Source organism: Macaca mulatta, chromosome 3 (assembly GCF_049350105.2).
Source record: "Macaca mulatta isolate MMU2019108-1 chromosome 3, T2T-MMU8v2.0, whole genome shotgun sequence".
Lineage (NCBI taxonomy): Eukaryota > Metazoa > Chordata > Mammalia > Primates > Cercopithecidae > Macaca > Macaca mulatta.
In genome coordinates this window covers 187,812,651-187,830,653 of record NC_133408.1, presented here as the reverse complement: position 1 = coordinate 187,830,653, position 18,003 = coordinate 187,812,651, and the positions used below count along the sequence as shown (strand labels likewise).

The following is an 18,003-nucleotide window of genomic DNA, read 5'->3' as shown; positions in this document are numbered from 1 at the left end:
CCTGGAAATGCTTCTCATCTTTTAGGATTCAGCGTTAGGGCCATCTAGAAAGCCGTCCCCCATGTGGAAACTGACTATGGTCTACTTGGGCCACCCTGGGCTGACTCCCAGCATAGTGCAGCTCACATTTTATTTTACTTACCTGTTTACAAGACTATGTCTTCCTTCTAAACCATAAGCCTCTTTCAGTAGGGAGTATATCTTATTGTTCTTCTGTGTCCCTAATACACGGCCGACAGTGGCACATAACAGGTGTTCAGGTGTGTTTAATAAATTTCTTTGATATGAGGGAGAATATGTCCAAAAAAAAAAAAAAAAAAAAAAAGAAAAAACCCAAAAAACCGCCACCAACAAAAAGGCATCCTACCTTGATTCTGAAACTGCTTGTCCAATCATATTGCCATTATTTTTCCTTCTGGCTTATTAGAAATTCACTCAACAGTCTACAGAAGGTGAAAAAACAAAACAGGTGCTAATTAAAATGTGATGCCTTCCTGCTTAACGTGGGCACAAGGTTGAGAAGAAGAAATACAAGAAAGTATTCAATAACCAATTCAATGATTGACGGTCTCAGCACAGAGTGGCAGGTGGCACCTGTTCTCGGGAGTTGCCTGAGATTTACCACATTCCTGTTTTTGACCTTTTTAACTTTTCTTTAATTATGGTAGCATTCAGTCATGCTGGGCTCCTTTTTTACGCTCACATCAGGAGACAAACACATTGTGTGTTACAACAAAGTAGTCGGAAGGAAGATAATTAAAGGTGTTTATTGTTTAAAAAAAAAAAAAAGGAAAATACAGTTGCTTTGGCTTAAGCCAGATTCTATGGTTTTCAGGCAGATCATAAATATATTGCAGGAAAAAATATTGTTTTACTGAAACTGTGGGGTAGACAACCATATAATTCACTCCTTCTTTATTCACTGAGTCCTCCCAATGTTAAAAAAGAGAATAAAATGGCTTTAACTTGTATATTTCTTGACCAACATTAATATGAATTCTCAAAGATGATTTATCAGCAGAGTGAGAATATGATAGTAAAAGTTCAGTCATTTATCTTCACCAATCACACCTTGCACTTTATTTTGCCATATTATATATGTGAGGGGAAATATGCCTGCCTAGATCACATAGATATACTATATAGTAAACTCGAACATGTAGTTAATCTAGACTAGTGATAAAAGTAAGATGAATTACCCTTGTTTTTCTTTGTTTCCAGTATAGAAGAGAAAACTTTCTTTCCCTTTTTTTAGCATGCTAGTGCAGGTGAAGATTTAAAGAAGAATAAAAGTAGCACCTGCCTTCAAAAGGTGTGTAAGCCAGTAGAAGAAACCAACAAGTGTACTGCTGATGATGAGGTATGCCTCAACTACATGGCAACTAAAGGTGAAGCAATATCCTTTGGCTTCTGGTTACTCAGAGAATTAAATAAAGAATACTCTGGCCGGGTGTGGTGGCTAATGCCTGTAATCCTAGCACTTTGGGAGGCCAAGGCTGATGGACCACCCTAGGTCAGGAGTTCGAGACCAGGACTGGCGAACATGGTGAAACCCTGTCTCTACTAAAAATATAGAAATTAGCTGGGCGTGGTGGCAGGCACCTGTAATCCCAGCTACTTGGGAGACTGAGGCAGGAGAATCGCTTGAATCCAGGAGGCAGAGATTGCAGTAAGCAGAGATTGTGCCATTACACTCCAGCCTGGATGACAAGAGTGAAACTCCATTTCAAAAAAAAAAAAAAAAAAAAAAAAAGGATACCCTGAGGATGGGTGTGGTGGCTCACACCTGTAATCCCAGCACTCTGGGAGGGAAAGGCAGGTGGATCACTTCAGGCCAGGAGTTCAAGACCAGCCTGGGCCACAGAGTGAAATACTGTCTCTAGTAAAAATATAAAAATTAGCCAGGTGTGGTGGCAGGCACCTGTAAGCCCAGCTACTCAGGAGCCTGAGACGCGAGAATCTCTTGGACCTGGGAGGTGGAGGTTGCATTGAGCCAAGATCTCACAACTGCATTACAGCCTGGGTGACAGAGCTAGACCGTCTCAAAAAACCAAACCAAACAAAACACAAACACAAAACAACTCCAAATGAGGGAGATTACAACAGGCACTGAAGAATCAGTAAGATGTTGGGAGGCAAGAAGCGAAAGCAGCATTCCACACCTGCATGTGGGAAGGTTTCAGGCCTGTTGGGAGGACAGTGGGTGGTCCAGGTCCTAGATCCCATAGGAGAGAGAGAATTCCCAGACTGATGCTGGGAGGTCCCCTCTGAGGAATCCAGAAGATGGAGACCAGGAGTGATTTGGGGCCACACTATGGGGGAATGTGAATGCCATGCTTAAGAAAATGCAGTGGGAATTCTTTGTAAAATGATTTTCACATCTATGAGATCAACACATGCATCGCTAGGTGGAGATCCAGCAGGTATTCAGGGCCAAACTCTCCGGCCGACTCTACCAGGGTGTGGGAGAGGCAGGGAGGAGAGCCAAGTTGAGAAGAGAACTTGCCACCAAAAGTAATGCTGAAGGTTTTAAATAGTGATTTCACACAACTCTATGTTTGGAAGAAACCTTGGCTTCACTGGTCTTCAGATTTCTGGAAGCTCTGGATCAATTTCGAGGGAAATGGATATTATGACCTACTTCTTCCCACGACGTTTCAGTTCAGGAAAATGAACTTAACAAACCAAAAACCTTGTTAGACAGAAGCACAGCCTGTGACATTGTCTGATGCTGTTTTGTGGTGAGAGTCAAACTCTCTTTGTGCCAAACATGACAGCATGGGACTCCTTCCCATGACAAAGGTCCGGGCTGGAAGTCACTGTGGAGGTGCTCCGGGATACCTGTATCCGGGAGTGACCCTTCATCCTGGTCACTTTCGCTACTGGGTAAAAGGATGCTTCAGTTTTCTTCTCCCAACATACCCTTAATGTTCACTGTAGTTTCATACATAACTTAAATTCCTCAAACATTCATGCCTTCTCCTTTTCCATTTTATTCCTTGTTTCATACGGTTCTGGTTCATCGTGTGAGTTTTTCCCCTTAGCTGTTAGCATTTGGTTTTTGAAATATGTTTCTGAACATTCAACCAACAACATGCTTATATATACCATCATCCTTTAGAAATGAAGTTTCTGCCCCCAGCACAGATAATCACCAGATTCGATCTTACAGCCATACATATTATAAATAAATAAACTGAAATTAAGAAATTATGGGAACTTGACCATTACTATCATCAGCCCATATTTACACAGTCCCCATAAACTACCTGGGATGAACGGCTCAATAAATCAATAGTTAGCAGCAGTTTCAGTTAGGCCTCGGGGCCCTTATAGATATTCATAAATACCTACAGAGATGAGATGTGAAATTGGTGTTGGAAATTGTAGGTACCAGTCATGTTATTTTCCCCGTTCTGATGAAAAACACAGTTTCTAGGGAGCAGTAAGAGTTCCTGAGATGGTCTGAGAGAGTTCTAATCTGTGTGCATCTGTGAAGGCTTTTCCCTTTCTGCCTTTGTGGCGGGTTTTAACAGAAAGCGTTTTTTGTGTTTTAGAAAAACCTGCACAAGAAGATTAAAAATGTCATTCGCTGTCTTTAACAAAGATAAAAACAGAAAGGCTTAGGCCATTACCATTTTGGGTAGGCAAACTCATTTTGGCCAGGCATATTCTTTTACCTGTTCTGAAGCAACATTTTTCACAAATACCATGTATATTTGAAAGAGGGTTAAGGAGACTATAATTTACGTCATTCACTGGAATATAATAAACCACTATCAGTTTTTAAATTACTGTTACATGGATGGGTGTTTCTTGTTAACTTCTATAGCGGAAGATCTTGACAACATGCTTTTCTGAGTAGTGTTGTGGTGGTTTTAGTCTGAACTGGTTTAGAGCCTAGTCAGACACTAGTTACCAGTTGGCTACTGCTTAGATTCTAGTTCTAGTTTATATTCTAAAAGTAGAACATGTATACGGAATAGACTTTAGTCCAATTTTATAGTTTATAAACCAAACTAAGATTTAATTTTAATTCACATTATTAGTATTCTTTTGGTCTTATATATTTAGTTACTATCAATTTTTAACATAAGCAGCCTTTTTATATGCTAGATATAAAAATTTTAACAATTCCAAGTCTCATGTAAACACAAATAATTTTGTTCTCTCTCATATCTGCTTCACTTTGATATTGTACTAAAATGTAGTTTCTTTATCAGATGAACTGTGTTAAGTTTCACAACTGCTGTTACCACAGTTCATCTGATACACAAAAGCAGCTATTTTAGTAAACGTTTTGATGGATTTTGGAAAGGATTTAGTTGTTTAGAGAAAATGTCTGTTTCCCTTTTGCATGTCTCAGTGACCAAGCTGAGCAACCATACGCAGATGAGAAGCACAGACACTGAGATCCGGGCAGGACTGCTGCTGAGCTAATGCAGTTGGTGTAATTTATTCTGACCATCTATCAAGAAACCTTGTGTGTTGTGTCTAGCATGATTACAGTGCATAATAGATGAATCAGGTTTGAGGAACTATCCTTCCTGAATATTTCTCTTCAAATCCAGAATAAATAAGACTTGCTTTTTTTTGAGATTTTTTTAGAGAGAAAGATGCTCTATCCATAGCATCTATTAGTCAAGAAAGGTGAATAATTTGATAAATCTGCTGAAGAAAGGGAAGGAATTGCTATTCCATAAATACCTTCCTTCTTAGAAATCTCCCATTAAAATGCTATAACTTAGGACCTGAGAGCATGAAAAAACCTCTGTGCTTAGGGAAAGATATCTTCATCCTTGACAACCAGAAATTTCCCTACTACCAATCCACCGAACGTTAGCTGGGTTATGATTACGGTAACTTCTTCCTTCTTTAAACTCTGTATTTTCCAGCATTTTGACAATGAGCATGTATAACTTTTGTAATCAGAAGAAGTTATCTTTAAGCAAGCAGTTTCTCTTGAGAAGCCCTGTGATTTTGCTGTCTTCCTTCGTGTCTCCACCCCGCCTCTCTTCAGCGGCTTCCCCCAGATAAGCCAGAGTTCGATACGAACGCACAGTTTGAGACGAACACTGCTGAAGAGTGGTACTGTGCAGGAGCTGGTGTCACTGGAGCATCCAAGTGTCATCGGCGTGGAGACAGAGTGACAGCAGCCATAGTAGGAGGAGGCACATGTGGGAAGGCCACATCAAAGCTAACAGAATAGTTAGCCCAACACAAGTCAGGCACCTGGGGTGGCATAGGTGGACAGAGGTATCACAGTCAGCTCCACCACCATGCAGAAGTCAGGAGTTTGCAGTGTAAGCAGACTTCCCCAGGAGGGGATGGGCATGTCCACCCAGGTCCTCTACAGAGGATGTGGAGATTGGCAGGCAGGTGCAAGACGCTGGGTGTTTTCATTCAAAACTGGTGCCCAAACTGCCGGGGCAGGTGCTTTCTTTAACATTTGGAGCCCAAAAGAAGTAGAACTGTACAGATCAACCACAAGACATGTCAGTTTTCTCAGCTTCAAAATACTTTCTCGTAAGGGAAAGCTTGGAATCAAATGCTAAGGACCCCTTTCATTAGACTCTGATTCCATGGTTTTGGATAAAGGGAGCTGGTGAATTGGAAAGGATTATAATTTGAATTCCTAAAATACTGAAAATATGTATCTTAATCCACCAGATCTACAAAAATAGTGTTGAAATCTCTCACCTAGAAACTTTCATTTTAAAAGCTGCTTACTAATCTCTTTGTCTTCTGGATTGAAAAATCCTGAAAAAAAAAAATCAATTTTCTTACTGGCATTAAGGCAAAATGCACGCAGAAGGATCTGTCTCTGGAGTAATATGCCCTGTTGAGGATGAAAGTGGTTGGTGTGTGTTGCAACCTGGGGATTTTTAAGGGAAACTTGGAAATGGAGTTCTAATGTTTCCAGGTCAGTTAGCACACTGGATACAAATTAAGGGATGCTAAATAGTGTGGAGGTTCGAAATCACACTGTACATCTGGGCTGTGATCACTTGAACAGAACAGTAGCAGCAAAAAGGCTCATTCTCTGTGATACTGGGTCTCACTAATGCCCACCTTCCTGATTTGGGGACACAGAAGTGCCTCTGTGTCCTTGGATTTAGGAGCAGAGCCCACTGTGTGACCTGTTTAGGAGCAGAGCCCACTGTGAGAGCTGTTTCCTGTTTGTTGAGTTGAATGTGACATAAAAGGAACCTTAGGAAGAACTGGGGAGAGCCAGCTCAGCCTGGAGGACATCAGCCCTTACACATTTGATTCACTAAAAATTCCATTAAAGCTCTTTAGCAGCAAAGAAATAGGCCACTATTTGTATCTTAAAAAACAAACAAACAAAACAACAACAACAACAACAACAAAAAACTATGTAATGTTCTGCAAATTAAAGGGGAAGATCATGGATTTCCTTCCTGCTTATGGACAGGTATTTTCCATCAGATACACTGACAGCCATGGACAATGCTGTTACAAATAAAAGTGTTTACCCTCAGGAAAAACAAAAACAAAAACAAACAAACAAAAAAACCATGCTACCTGGGCTTGCAAAAACTCAAGGGCTTGCTTGTGGGGCTCAACAATCATAAATAATAACAGATAATGTTTTCTCTTAACATCCTTCTCACAAGAACTTCACATAAAAATAAAACCGGCAGGGCGCGGTGGCTCAAGCCTGTAATCCCAGCACTTTGGGAGGCCGAGACGGGCGGATCACTAGGTCAGGAGATCGAGACCATCCTGGCGAACACGGTGAAACCCCGTCTCTACTAAAAAATACAAAAAACTAGCCGGGCGAGGTGGCGGCGCCTGTAGTCCCAGCTACTCGGGAGGCTGAGGCAGGAGAATGGCGAGAACCCGGGAGGCGGAGCTTGCAGTGAGCTGAGATCCGGCCACTGCACTCCAGCCCGGGCGACAGAGCCAGACTCCGTCTCAAAAAAAAAAAAAACAAAAAAACCAACCCTAATTTTCTTTACTGAAACCTTCTCTCTCAGCTGGGCTTCCTTCAATTGCTCGAGCAGGCATTAGACTGTGTTCTGCCCTAATTCCAGCAAGGCGCCGCAGTTGGCTGATGTTTTCTAGTTGGTTCCGCTGGATTGCTTGCTTTCCTTTAACCCAGAGCTTTTCTTTCTTTAATCATAATTGGCTTCTGTTGAGATCTCCAAGCTGTGCTGAGTGGATTCTCAGTGATTCACTAATGGATTTCAAAACTGTTCATTCTTCGATCTCTTTATATCTACAAGGGGCAGCTGGTGACACATACTCCAAGTGGATTTGTGGGAAGTGACCACGCCTTTGTTTTGGTAATATCTGGGGAGTAACAGAGCGATCATTCTTAGGTAAAGTAGCCCATTATATCAGTAGAGTTTGAAGTATGGATTTAGGAAAATCGGCCAAAGTTATGGTAAATGGTATTTAGGATCTCTGCCAGATTCTAGTAAATAATTCTATCATAAACAATGATAGTCTTGCGTTCATCAAATGCCCCTTCTCCAGGTGTCTGTGTGAAGTTTTGTTACTGTTGCTGTTTATTGGAAATAAAACTGTATTCCATTTCAAAGCAGTACAAAGTCCACTGCAAGACCATGTCAAAAAGAGGTGGTTTTTTTTTTTTTTTTTTATGTTTACTTGCTTCAATTTCTTTCTAAAAATCATGTTCAAGTATCAAGTTTAAAGTCAAGTAATACTGGGTGGTCCCCAGCTGGTGAGTGGGTTCATTTGTCAACTCAATGTTTGCAATTCAGAGCTCATTTTCCCATAAATGCTATAGTGAGTGACTTCCAAATGAGGACTCCAATATCTTTAACCACAACTGAGAGAAAATGAAATGATCTGTGTGGAGAACCCGGCATTGCAATCATCTGGGAGCCCTGCATTATTACATACACTTCTGAGTATTATCATATCTACGGCTTAAAAACCCAACCATGGCTAATTTCCTTGTACCAAACTATATCAGCTAACTCTACTTTGTTTCCATGATCACAGTCCTCCATTTCAGAGCAATTTAAATTTTGCTCAAGAACTGCCACCAAGAAATTCCACAGAGGGCCGTATTACTCATGCTGTTACTTAACTTTATGACAAACAGTACCATCAAACTTATTTGCTGTCCGCATCCAGACACACTAGTGTACGTAATCAATAGCAATTCCTACATTTTCCTTTGTTGCAGGGCATATAATTCATGGATACAAATTGATTAGGCTAAGGCAATAAGGGAAATTCTATTCCTCACACCAGCAATTGATTTACCTAGGGTTGGCATATGATTCAGTAATTCAATTTTGGCCAATGATACACAAGAAGAAGTCCACTTAGAAATTTTTAAGAAAGCGTTGTATTTTTTCTTCTTCAAACAGAGATAATAAAATAATAATCTCTTTTCTTCTGCTGGGTATTATGTCTTTGTCTCCGTGTGATGCCTGGGACTGTGGTAGCCATTCTGGAAAAATGGAGTTTTAAGGAATATGATGTGAGCACAAGATTTTTTGGCTTCCTTCAAATAAAATGACAGTTAATACCTCTATTGACTTCAGTTCTTGCGTTGTGGATATATCGGGCATTCACCGTTGACAGCACATAATCTGCTTACTTAGAGCGTTAGTGATATTTTAGTTCTACTATTTATTCTGCATGGAAGAAAGTCCTTGAAACCAACACACTGGAACAATACCTTCTTACCTTGAATAAGGTCAGTTTGAGAATGAGTTTCTATTTGTCAGCATGTTGGCGTGGGAGTGGAAAAAAAGGAAAGTACATTTAATAAGCTTCTCCTGAACCACATCTCTTCCTCAGCTTTCACCATTGTGAACACCCCCAGATGATCAACTGTTTGTTCACTTAACTGGGGTTAACTGGGGTTAATAATTGTCACTCATATACAATTACAGAAAAGCAAATTTAAACTAGCAGTTTACAAAAGGAAGGCTGAATGGTATAATTTGAAAGTTAGAAAATTAAAATTTCTCTTACCCTTAACCAGCAGCTCCACCTCCAGCAATGTTTCCTATAGATATACTCTACATAGCCACACAGTACATGCCAGGGTATTAGTGTACTATTATTTGTGGTGGCAAAAGAGTCAAAGGTAATATTATTTTTACCTTTGGAAGTTAGTTATAGGAAACTTGGAATTTATGGAAGAAAAATAAAAACTGAATTAATTCTTGATAATTAAATGAGAGTGAGGAGTGTGAAAGTTTTACATTTTTATTATGCATGTAACACACTTTACTAGGCAACTGGGAATTCACTTATGAGGTTTCGTTTTGCTTTTATTCAGAAAACGGTCTTCAACTCTTAAAAATTTTTTTTTTATTGTGGTAAAAACACTTAACATGAGATCTACCCTCTTAACAAATTTTGAAGAGCACAATACAGTATTGTTACCAGCAGGCACAATGTGGATCACCAGATCCCAAGAACTTATGCCTGTTGCATAACTGAAATTTCACAGTGGTTGGACAGCAATATTCCATTTCCCCATCTCCCCAGGCCCTGGCCAGCACCATTCTACTTTCGATTTCTGGTGTTATGACAGACTAGGGGTTCTGAAAATCTCTAAAATAATTCCCGCAAATGCTGCATAAAAATGAACAAGTGTCTTTTTAAGGTATAGCTGGGGACTCAAAAGAGTAAGAGAAATCTCAATGGCAGAAAAAGAAGGGGAAGGGTTGGATATGGTGGCTCATGTCAGTGTAATCCTGACACTTTGGGAGACTGAGGGAGGAAGATCACTCGAGGCCAGAAGTTTGAGGCCAGCCTGGGCAACAAAGCAACATCCCCTCTGCACGAAAATAAATAAAAGATAAAATAAAAAAAGAGAAATAAACAAAAGGGCAAAAACCAAAAAAAAAAAAAAAAAAAAAAATTGGGGAAGAACATCAGAGTGGTGAGCTGGCCCTTAACTGGGGACATTCCTTTATCCTGGAAAGCAAGAAGATTGAATTGCACAGCCTTCCAGGGACAGGAAAATGCCCTGGGCTCCCCTGGAGCGGGAATCTAGAGGATGCACAGGGCTGAGGGCCCTGAAGACTGCGTCTTCAATGATAGGGTGTTCTAGGAAACACAGCTGACTACTGGCCATAGGAAATGTCTGTCATCTGTTTTGGCCAGAATACTGGATAAGGAAGAGCTACCCCCCGAGAGTTCATAACCACAGGCCTGTCCTCGCAGAGGTCTACAGTTTGAGTATACACTACTTGAGGGTCCAAGAAAATCCGAGCCAATAAATGAACATAAACCCAACCTAGATTATGTATCAAAGCACCTGTAGGAGCAAATCCAAATCCTCTTGAGACAGAGCAACATCAACCCAAGTTGAAATTAGTCTCACACATTGCAAAGTGCAAGGGATAAGCAGAAAGATAACAAAAATAGCAAAACAGATGAGGAAATAAGCCACTGTGAAAAAGTGTGAGGAAAAAAACCTCTAAACCCTCAAGGTAATGTAATAATTATAAAAAAGATACAAAACAAATATACTCAAGACACTTGTAAGACAGACAAAAAGAAATGAAAACCATGAGAAAATAATAAAATACTCTCTAGAAAGTGGGCAGATTTAAAATGTACCAAAAGGAAATTCCAGAATAAAGAAGTATAATCAGTAATATCCCAAAGTGAAAACAGGATACACGAATACTGATGTATTTGTATGATGGGATACTTTACAGTGATAAAAATAAATGGACATAACTACACACAAAAACTTGTATGAATATCAGAAACATAATGTTGGCTGAAAGAGGCAAGACACAAAGAATTCATACTATATGATTATATATATTTTTTTCAAAAAATGGAAGCTATTGATTTGTACATTGTAAATGGGTGAAGTACATGTATGTGAATTATATCTCACATTATCAAAAATTATATTTCTATCTATCAGCAATCATTAGAAAAAGTAATTTATTAAAAGATACTATTTGCAGTAGCAAAATTTGCATGAATTTTAGTTAGAAATTTTAAGAACTTTATTAAAAATCAACACTATAGATAGACTAACTCTATCAGAAACCAAGTTCTATTGTGAAGATGTATCACTAGCATAGTATGAGATTTGTGCAGCATTGACAATATGACCACAGGAAAAAAATATAGAGCCCAAAAGAGACCCTTGTATGTATAAAAACTTGATGGATGTTGACAGTAGGGGAGACTGTGCATATGTGGGGGCAGAGGGTGAATGTGAAATCTCTGTACTTTCTATTCCGTTTTGCTGTGAACCTAAATTGACTCTAAAAAATAAAGTCTAATAAAAAAAAAAAACCTTGATGTATGACAGAGGTGGCTTTACAGGTCAGTGGAGAAAGAATTTTTCCCGTGTTTGATGATGGAAAATTTGGCTGTGCATATGTCAAAAATAAGAAACGGAATCCTTATATTATACCATTAAAAAAAATTGAGTTCCATGTATTTTAATGACCTAAACATAGGAAAAAGTTAAAACTTTTAAAAGAAAAGAGACATTATGGCATGAAGCACAAAAGATAATATTTTTACAACACAAGACACAGAACATAAACCAAAAAGGAAAATGGATGAATTCTACTATATTCTATTATATTCAAATTAAAAACTTCTACACATCAAAATATGTCATAATTCAAATAAAAAGACAGTATAAAGATTAGGAGATGACAGCTGCAGTATATACAAATTATAAACATTAATATTTGGTTTATGTAAATAGTATATAATATAATTATCAAAAGATACAGATAACTCATATTTGAGGAAACTTGAAAATATGCTCAATCTCACCCTTAATCAAGAAACCCCAGATTAAATTAGTTTAGCCTCATTCAGTTAGGTGATCAGATTGGTAAAATTGAATTTGCCAATACTAACTGTTATGGAGCAAGTTGAGTCAAAATAAAATTAAAACTTACTTGAAAGTGTAAATTGGGAAAACAATTTGGAAATATCTAATAAGGTTTGAAACTGAATAATTCCACACCTACATATAGTTACTTTAGAGAAATTCTTGCACATAACTACATGGAAGCAGTAAATGAATTCTCAGAGGAGTCATATTTGCAAAAATAAAAAACTGAAAGCAATATATATTTTCAAAAAAGAAGATATAAATAACTTGTAGTATAGTAATGTGAATGGAATATCATAAAATAGAAAGAGAAATAAATGGTGACTGCATACATAGTGAGATAACTCAGAAACATTTTTTGAATGTAAATAGCAAGTTCATAAAAGGATAAGTATTATATGATGGCATTTATTTAAAGTTTGAAAATATGCAAAACGCATACAGAGCACACCCATACACACATACACAAAGAAGCAGTCCTTGCTTTACACACACTTTAATATGCATAAATGTCAGTTACCATAGTATAAGTAAATATACCAGTCTCCTAACATGGTTCAAATTTTAGTTACTGTGCTATACTAGGTTTGAGTAATTGCGTAATATACAAATTTAATTATGCATATGTATAGTGTTCAAGTTTTGTTACTAGCTCTTCTGTCCAAAAACACTACAGATGAACCCTGACTTATGACAGTTTGCCTTAAAATTGTTGTACTTTATGATGGTGCAAAAACCATATGCATTCAGTAGACACTGAACTTTGAGTACCTATACAACCAATTTGTTTTTCACTTTCAGTGCAGTATTCTATAAATCACATGAGATATTCAATACTTTATTACAAGATAGGCTTTGTGTTAGATGATTTTGTCCAACGCTAGGCTACTGTAAGTGTTCTTAGCATGTTTAAGGTAGGCTAGGCTAAGCTATCATGTTTGGTAGGTTAGATGTATTAAATGAATTTTCAACTTACGATATATTTTCAACTATGTGTTTTCTATGGATTTATTGGGACATAATCTCGTCATGCATTCAGAAGCATCTATACAGAAATAGCAGATGAGCATCATGATCAGTGACCAACCATGTCACTTCTTTCAAAATCTATTAAGGCTTGGTTACTCCACATAATGTTATTCTTTCCACACACAGACAGCAAAGCATGTGGTTATGTTGCCTCCTTGTTTCCCAGTGATAAGCCCATGTAACATTTTACAAAACTGGACACGAGAAGGGGGAATTGGCCAACTAAGATAAAGGTGCATCAAGAAACAAAGGGTGATGACGCTGAAAGAGGAATGTGAAATGAATATAAATGGAGTTATAGAAGCAATAGCTGACTGTGTCACTGTTTCAGAGACTCAAGATTTGTAGCCAGAGAAACTCAGGTTAAATGAACTGAGCTACATAAATGAGGTTGTATCCTTATTTAAGCCATCCCAAAAAAGGATGAAGCTGTCTCAGAGGCAGTAACACCGGCATAACACTTCGCATTAAAAGATCTCTCAATGATCTTTCATGACATTGAAAGTGGAAAGGATAAAATCTTGGAAGCTGAATTAAACATGGAAAGAAGTATGGCAACAGAAAAAATGTCTTGATCCATATTGTAAGTTGTAGAATGAGAAGAGGAAGGGAAGCACAGTTCTAATTACTCTTGATAGGTTTTTAATCAAAGAAATAAAACGCGTTAATCTCAATGCTTCACATGTTTTAAAATACAGTAGAATAGGTACTAAAGAGTTTTACTATTTTTTTCTTTTTTATACAGTCCTTATTGACAGTAAAAGTTTTTAGTATTTTGACAAAAACGTTTAAAGATCATGAAACAGTTGTAATTTTTGCCATTATTCATATTGCTTTGAATCATTTCAGCTTGCACATCTATTTTTATGTCCCATTACCATGTACAGCAAAGGTTGTGTATGTATATGTCTTATCTATATGTGTACACGTGTATATGCATATATACACTTATGTAATAAATACAATAAAAATATATAAGTGAATGATAAATGACAAATACAGTACTGTATTTCCTTTGGAACATATAGAAGAAAAGAACATGATTAAGGACAGATACAGAGAGAGTTCAATTGTGTTTGTAATGTTTTAAGTATTTTATCTGGTGTGGGCAGCTATTAGAAAATTATTTCATTACTTTATGCCTTTTTGTAAGTCTAATATATTTTATTAGAAGAGAAAGAATAAAGCATGCCAAAAAATAACGTTTTTCCTAGAAAATGTAAGCAATAAATAGGAACTCTGGAAAATATGGCTAGCCCCTTGACTTAGGTGGTTGTTAAAGAAAAATTTGAGCTTCTAGAAAGTTCACTGTGTCTTTGATTATAAGTTGCTAAGATTGAGGACATAAAACTGCACATGGTCACCTAACTCCTTCTATCCAGTTTACAGGCTGGTACGTGATTTCAGGAGCTAACTCTGGTGGAACTTAGAAGCACTCTCAAAGCACATCAGACTTTTCGGTCTTCCATGAAGGGATGCCCACTGAGGGCAGTAGAAAGATTTTAGTATCTTGTTGTTGGGGCACAAGAAAGTTAAAAAAGAATCTCAGACAAAACATGCCTTTCCAGCTTTAAAACTTCTCAGACAGGCCGGGTTTGGTGGCTCATGCCTGTAATCCCAGCACTTTGGGAGGCCGAGGTGGACGGATCACGAGGTCAGGATTTGGAGACCAGCCTGGCCAACACGGTGAAACCCCATCTCTACTAAAAATACAAAAATTAGCCGGGCCTGGTGGCGTGCACCAGCTACTGTAATCCCAGCTACTCAGGAGGCTGAGGCAGGAGAATTGCTTGAACCCGGGAGGCGGAGGTTGCAATGAGCTGAGATCGTGCCATTGTCCTCCAGTCTGGGCGACAGAGCGAGACTCTGTTCAAAAAAAAAAAAAAAAAAAAAAAAAAAAGCCGGGCGCAGTGGCTCAAGCCTGTAATCCCAGCACTTTGGGAGGCCGAGACGGGCGGATCACGAGGTCAGGAGATCAAGACCATCCTGGCTGACACGGTGAAACCCCGTCTCTACTAAAAAATACAAAAAAGTAGCCGGGCGAGGTGGCGGCGCCTGTAGTCCCAGCTACTCGGGAGGCTGAGGCAGGAGAATGGCGTAAACCCGGGAGGCGGAGCTTGCAGTGAGCCGAGATCCGGCCACGCCACAGAGCGAGACTCCGTCTAAAAAAAAAAAAAAATTCTCAGACAATTTATGCTCTAACAGTGGCAAGTTACCACTATTCCAGAAAACACTTTAGCATGGTCTTTTTCTTATGGATCTAGTAAAACACATTTTAGGACTTCATATTCCTTTCCTCTTGTTGCTGTAACAAATTACCACAAACTTAGTGGCTTAAAACAAAATACATTTGCCATCTGTTCTGTAGGTCAGAAGTCTGACATGGGCCTTATGGGCCTCAAGGTTTCAGCGGGGCTGTGGTCCTCTGTAGGCTCCAGGGGAATACTCCTTTCTTTGTCTTTGCAGCTTCTAGGGACCACCTGCATTCTTTGACTGGTGCCTCCTTGCTCCATCTTGAAAGCCAGCAAGAGTGGATTGAATCTTCGTATCACATTTCCTGACCCTCTTCTTCGGCCTCCTCCTTCCATTATTTTTTTCTTTTTTTAGATGGAATCTCGCTCTGTAACCCAGGCTGGAGTGTAGTGGTGTGATCTCTGCTCACTACAACCTCTGCCTCCCAGGTTCAAGCAATTCTCTGCCTCAGCCTCCCAAGTAGCTGGGATTACAGATGCCTGCCACCATGCCCAGCTAATTTTTTTGTATTTTTAGTAGAGATGGGGTTTCACCATCTTGGCCAGGTTAGTCTTGAACTCCTGACCTCGTGATCCACCCACCTTGGCCTCCCAACATGCTGAGATTACAGGCATGAGCCACCGCGCCCGGCCTCCTCCTTCTATTTTTAAGGATCCATGTGATTAGATTCTACTTACACAGTGAATTGCAGGAAAATCTCTGCATTTATAGATCCTTAATTTAGTCATATGTGCTAAATCCCCTTTGCCAGGTAAGGTCACATATTCACAGGTTCTGAAGATTAGGACGTGGACATCTTTGGTGGGTGACATTATTCTGCCTCTCACAGATACCTTTTTAGGCCAGTAGCCATATAGGAGTTCAAGTTCCTTGCGTAAGACCCAGACATTTTACAGTATTGTGTATTTAATGAGAATGGAATGCAAGTAAACCCAGTGTTGAAAAACACTCTTACACACTTCATTTGGAGTTTTGAGTGATGATACAAGGGAAGCTAGAATCATACCCTAAAACAAAATACTTAGAGCAGTATAATCACTATTGACACATTCCTACCACTAATGTAACAAACCATAGAACACAAGCTCAATCAAGTACCCTAGTCAGTCCTTATGGTACTTAGTCTACGTTGGGGAATAAATGAACTTTTAGTGATTCCAAAGCCAGCCTCAAACCTATGTTCCCAGAGATTTGGTGAAAGATTTCATTTTCACATTTCAATATTATTTTCAGCCAGAAGTACGCATAAATCTGTGGTGTCGGGGCTTTAGATGCAGTGTAGCTTATAATAAGACAGATTATTTCTATATTGTCAACATAAAAGACTGCTTACAGTGGAGAACAGCTTACTTCCCACATAAGCAGCACAAGTTATTTATCTGCACTTTAAAGCACGTAATATTTCTACTCTGGTAGACTATTAAGGCAATTGAAGTAATCCCCCAAGTACAACGAAGTCCTACGTTTTCTGAGCTTGCTCTGTTTTGTTGATAGCATTTAGTCTTTTGAAATATGTTTACTTGATAAAAGACAAGGCACAATTTTCCATCAATAAACTCATAAGACAAAGAGATGCAATCATGAAATGCATAAAGCACATGTGCTGCCTATGGCTGGTGCCATCAATGCGGCAAGAACCGCTGAATTGTTTGGCTCTTAGGCTTTTCCAAGTAAGTTAAGAACTACTCTCTGAAATGACCCTTGTATTTATATAGGGCCAATCAGAGGCACAGATGAGTCTCCATAAACATGTAAGTCAAAGATGTAACAGTTTAAGAAAGATTTGCTAGAATGTTCTATATATTCCTATGAAGCGCAATGAAGCTTAGCCTCAACTTGAATGTACAAATTACTGTGAATATCTTACTTGAAAATTGAGTGAAATTATTTGAATTGCCCACTTTCATGAAACAACAGAACACGAGTTAAAGATTTCTTCCATAAATTATTTTTCTTTTTCCTCTGAGCACATGTTAAAACAAACAAACTAAAGAAAAAAAATGAAAATTATTATCATGAGCCCCTCTGAATCAAGTCTGTAAGCCTAACTCAGTTCTTTTTTTGTCTGGGATATAAAAGTTACTATTATGGCTGGGCGCAGTGGCTCACACCTATAATCCCAGCACTTTGGGAGGCCAAGGCGGGCAGATCACTTGAGGTCAGGAGTTCAAGACCAGTCTGGCCAACATGGTGAAATCCCTTCTCTACTAAAAATACAAAAATTAGCTGGGCATGGTGGCACATGCTTATAATCTCAACTACTCGGGAGGCTGAGGCAGGAGAATCGCTTGAACCTGGGAGGTGGAGGTTGCAGTGAGCCGAGATTGCACCACTGCACTCCAGCCAGGGCAATAGAGCAAGACTCTCTGTCTCAAAAAAAGAAAAAAAAAGTTACTATACAGCTTATTGGCATAAAGTATAGGCTACTAGGCTATTTCTCACAGAGTTTTGTTTTTTCTTTCATATTCTCTATTTTGCTACACCAATATCCCTGCTTTCAGAAGTTGGCACTGTTGCCCCTGTGCCTGGGTCTGATCCTGTTTTTTTATTAGCCTTTGGGCTCATAGAATATGACTTAGATACAATGGATATATGGAGATTTGTTAGTGATGGGTTCATCTTTTTGTGTTCTATATTGTGTCCATTATTTTTCTAAGATCACGACTATGTGTAGGATTTTATAAAGTGATACAGACTTGAAATCAGTGCTGTCTGGAAGGGTCATGGACTCTCCTGAGACTCTATTGAAAGCAGGGACTGTGAATCCTAGGAAAAGAAGCCTTAAAGGATTACACCTAAGTACCATGGCTCAAGTTAAACCATCTTAGAGAATACTGGCAACTGAATCAAAACAAAGTCCTCTTCAGTAACTAAGCAAT

The 18,003-nt window shown here is 38.8% G+C and overlaps 1 protein-coding gene across 1 annotated transcript in view; it reads right to left on the bottom strand.

Moving 5' to 3' along the window:
- The window catches only part of CNTNAP2 (contactin associated protein 2), a 2,249,322-nt gene that overhangs the window by 391,930 nt on the left and 1,839,389 nt on the right, over positions 1 to 18,003 (bottom strand). The gene's annotated exons all lie outside the window — the stretch shown is intronic.